Consider the following 4,291-nt stretch of genomic DNA (forward strand, 5'->3'; position numbering starts at 1 on the left):
TTTTTTTAAAAGACGGACTTTGCCCAGGCTGGAGGGCAATGGTGTGGTCTCTGCTCACTGCAACCTCCGCCTCCCGGGTTCAAGAGATTCTCCTGCCTCAGCTTCCCAAGTAGCCGAGATTACAGGCATGTGCCACTACACCTGGCTAATTTTGTAGTTTTAGTAGAGACAGGGTTTCTCCATGTTAGTCAGGCTGGTCTCCAACTCCTGACCTCAGGTGATCCACCTGCTTTAGCCTTCCAAAGTGCTGGGATTACAGAAGTGGGTCGCCACACCCAGCCTAAAGTCAGCTTTTAAATTAGGGTTTAAATTTGCTTTTGCAGCTGCATGTTTTTAAAAATTTGCTTGAGGCCAGCAGGTTGATGCTGCAATAAGCTATGATTGCACCGTGCACTCCAGCCTGGGTGACAGAGTGAAACCCTGTCTCTGGAAAAAGCAAAAAACTTTCTAAAATAGGTGAACATTTTTCTGCCCTTAGAAAATATAGAATAGTGAGTACAATTGGACCCTCAAGAGTAAATACCAGAGACAGCGATGCAGTTAGTCTGGTAGAAAATAATAGTACCTGCTGCAAAGGGTTGTTGTTACCAAGTAAGTGAAATGGTGTAGTGGTTAGCACAGTGTCTAACACATAAGCACTCCAGTGTTAGCTTTAACAAAAATTACATGCGTGGGATGTGTATTGATTTGGAGCTATAAATACCAGGACTTTTTTTTTTTTTTTTTTTTTTAAAAAGAGACAGAGAGTCTTGATATGTTGTCCAGGCTGTTCTCAAACTGCTGGCCTCAAGCGATCCTCCCACCTTAACCTCCCAAAGTGTTGGGATTGCAAGTGTGAACCACTGTGCCTGGCCAACACCAGGACATTTTAAAGGTTGCTTTTTTTTTTTTTTTTGACATGCTCTAGTCATTTGTTTATTACATTTTTTTCGATAACGAAATATTTTAAGCACCACAACAACTATGTGAAATAAAATAATAATGAGACCCTGTTCATTACTCAGTTGTCAGATTTTAACATTATCTTCAGAATTTTTTTTAAGGCAATAACACCTGAAGTTACACTAAAGCCTCCTGTGAAATCTTCCCTGATTCCACTTTCCTCCCTATCTTTGTGAATTAATCATCTTATTTTCTCATATGTATGTATGTAGTATTTTGCATGTTCATATAAATATGCTCATACATTTTGATTCAATATGACTGTTGAGATTTATTGATGTTATTAGAAGTATGCTAGTAGCTCTACTTCATTTGTTTCCAATTCATTTATATTGATTCATATGCATGTATCTTATTTTTCTATTTTGTTAATGCACATTTAGGTTATTTCCAGTTTTTCACCATTATATACAGTGTCATAATTAACATTTAAAGAATGTCTTTTTGAGCACATATGTTTTTCTGTGGGATAGTGTTTTTCAAGTCTTTTTGTTTAGTAGGCACAGTTAGAAATGTACTTTGCTGGGGAGTGGGGGGAGTGGCTCATGTCTGTGATCCCAGCACTTTGGGAGGTCAGGGCAGGCAGATCACCTGAGGTCAGGAGTTTGAGACCAGCCTGGCTGACATGGTGAAACGCTGTCTCTACTAAAAATAAAAATTAGCTGGGTATGGTGGCAGGCGCCTGGAATCCCAGCTACTCGGGAGGCCGAGGCAGGAGAATTGCTTGAAACCAGGAGGCGAAGGTGGCAGTGAGCCGAGATTGTGCCATTGCACTCCAGCCTGTGCAACAAAAGTAAAACCTGTCTCAAAAAATTTTTAAAAAGTCTTTACATTGAGACTCAACATATGTATATGCGTGTATATTTGCATATTATTCATATATATGCATATTTACATGTAATGTAAATTACAGTTCTATAAAATACCCTGAAAAAATAATTACCCATACAATGTGAGAGATGCATCCTTGAGATGTAAATAAATATCCCTCATTAAAAAAAAAATGCTGATCAGGAACATATTTGACAAATAATAGTCTAATGTATGTAACCTGAAGCAGAATTCCTGATATTGATGGTGCTCATTTTCAGGTTGGCGAGAGATTAAAAAAATCACTCTTCAAAGTGGTTTTACTAAACTCACATTCCCATCAGCAACATACCAGAGTTCCTGTTTATTCATATCCACACCAACATTTGTCCAGCTTTCTAATATTTTGCCTATCTGATGGATGTGAAATGGTATCCCAATATTTTCTCAGTCTGTTTCCTAGTGAAATATTTTTGAGTGCCTTCTTTCCATCACACCCTTTGCAAAGCAGTAAGGATGCTAACAAGAGAAATGAGATATGGCTTTCCTATTCTAGGGAGCTTGTATTGTAGGAGGGTGAGAGAGGAACTTTGCCTACCAGTGAGTAGCAAAGGTACACACAGAGGGGTGCAGTGTGCAGTTGGCCTGGGGAAAAGGCGCTGTTCCAAGAGATGAAGCTTGACTTTGGTCTTGAAAGGTGAGTAGGCATTTTCAGAGAGCTGTGGAGTTGAGGGGCATTCTGGGTGGAGGGGAGGCTAAGGCATAGAGCTGTAAACCACATCATTCAAGGAACTTAGTGAGTGTTAATGACTGTGTAGAGTCTCAGGATTGGTGAGGCCAAGGGATAAGCAGAGGAGAGCCTGCAGACTTGGAGGCAGGTGCAGTTGTATCCTGCTGGTACTCAGAGTTGTTGAAGGTTTTAAGTAGGGTGTTAACAGGAGTTTGGTTTTGTTTTTACAAGTCTAGGAATGGATTCTGGTGTTAAAACAAGCTTGATGGTCAGTCAAGTTTTGTCTTAATTTCAGTTTCAAACTCATTAGCTTGACAGTTTACTATTGTCTTTTTGAAACAGGTAGGTAATAGAAGTTGTTATATTTCCTCTGAACTAGAGTTGGTCATTTTCTACTCTTTCCTAGCATATGGCACATTTCCTTTCATCCATGTGCCTTGTTTTTTGGTGTGTTTTTTCTTGGTTTGTTTTTGTTTTTGAGACAAGGTCTTGCTCTGTCACCCAGGCTTGAGTGCAGTGGCATAATCATAGCTCACTGCAGCCTCTTAGGTTCAAGTGTTCCTTCTACCTCAGCCTCCCCAGTAGTTGGGACTATAGGTGTGTGCCACCACACCTGACTAAATTTTATGTTTTTTGCAGAGATGGGGTTTTACCATGTTGCCCAGGCTGATCTCAAATTCCTGAGCTCAAGTGCTCTACCCACCTCCGCCTCCCAAAGTGCTGGGATTATAGGCAGGAGCCACAGTGCACAGCCCTCTTTATTGTCTTTCTTACATGTTAAACATACACATAGAGAAAGGGTCTACATTGCCCAGGCTGGTTGTGAGCTCCTGACCTCAAGTGTCCAGCCTGTGCTCCTTTGTTTGTTTATTTGTTTGTTTTTTAAAAGTTTTTAAACTTTTTATTTGCATATTTAAATAATTGTGCATTCCAATAACTAAAATCATTTGAACAACAACAAAAAAATATGGCACTCTGATTAAACTGCATTACAGCCTGCAGGACACCTTGGGCCAGCTTGGTTTTACTCTAGATTTCACTGTCGTCTCACCCCACTTCTCCTTCACCAACAGGCACGTTCTTTCCTTCTCTTCCAACCAGAGAGACAGAAGGGAGAAGCAGGCACGGCCTTCATTGTCAGTAGTTCTTTGATGTGAAAGGGGCAGCACGGTTATTTAAACTTGATCCAACCTCTTTGCATCTTACAAAGTTAAACAGCTAAAAGAAGTGAAATAAGAAGGCAATGCTTGTGGAATGTACGGTGTATATTGGCGGTGCATGCCTCATTACAGTTCGCCTGCTTCTCCTGTTCATTCCTTTCTTTGGAAGGCAGTGGATTTTTTTCTCTTGGGTTTCTGTCTTCTTCAGTTTTGACTTATCAGATTTCTCGATCTCAGCTCTATCGGGTTTGTCAGATGTAATTGCAGAGGAAGAGCGGAGCAAGGTGTGCGAGCAAATGAAGTCTGCTCTGTGCAGTGGCCACCATTGAGTTGTCGCTCCTTAGTTTTAAGTGGGACAACAAATGGTCTTCACAGGTGTTTTTTATTGTCAACTATGGATAGGTATAGCTTTGTACCGGTTGGTAGTTTTAAGAATTTGGATTTGGGGGCTGGATGCTTGAGCCTGGCCAACATGGCAAAACCCTGTCCCTGCTATTAATAAAAATACAAAAATTAGCTGGGCGTGGTGGCACATGCCTGTAATCCCAGCTACTTGGGAGGTTGAGCATGAGAATCATTAGAATCCAGGAGGCAGAGGTTGCAGTGAGTCTTGATCTTGCTGCTGCCAGTTCCTTGGAAGAGACCCAGT

At 40.9% G+C, this 4,291-nt stretch overlaps 1 protein-coding gene and 1 long non-coding RNA gene across 4 annotated transcripts in view; one reads left to right on the top strand and one right to left on the bottom strand.

Annotated features, from left to right (window-relative positions):
• The window catches only part of UBE2H (ubiquitin conjugating enzyme E2 H), a 119,228-nt gene that overhangs the window by 30,738 nt on the left and 84,199 nt on the right, over nucleotides 1-4,291 (top strand). The window lies entirely within an intron of this gene.
• Nucleotides 3,119-4,291, bottom strand: part of LOC119471877 — a 10,038-nt gene continuing 8,865 nt past the window's right edge. The window contains exon 3 of the long non-coding RNA XR_005200977.1: nucleotides 3,119-3,543. This is a non-coding gene — a long non-coding RNA (uncharacterized LOC119471877). The remainder of the gene's footprint in view (nucleotides 3,544-4,291) is intronic.

This window comes from Cebus imitator, unplaced genomic scaffold (genome assembly GCF_001604975.1).
Source record: "Cebus imitator isolate Cc_AM_T3 unplaced genomic scaffold, Cebus_imitator-1.0 Scaffold77, whole genome shotgun sequence".
Taxonomy (NCBI): Eukaryota; Metazoa; Chordata; class Mammalia; order Primates; family Cebidae; genus Cebus; species Cebus imitator.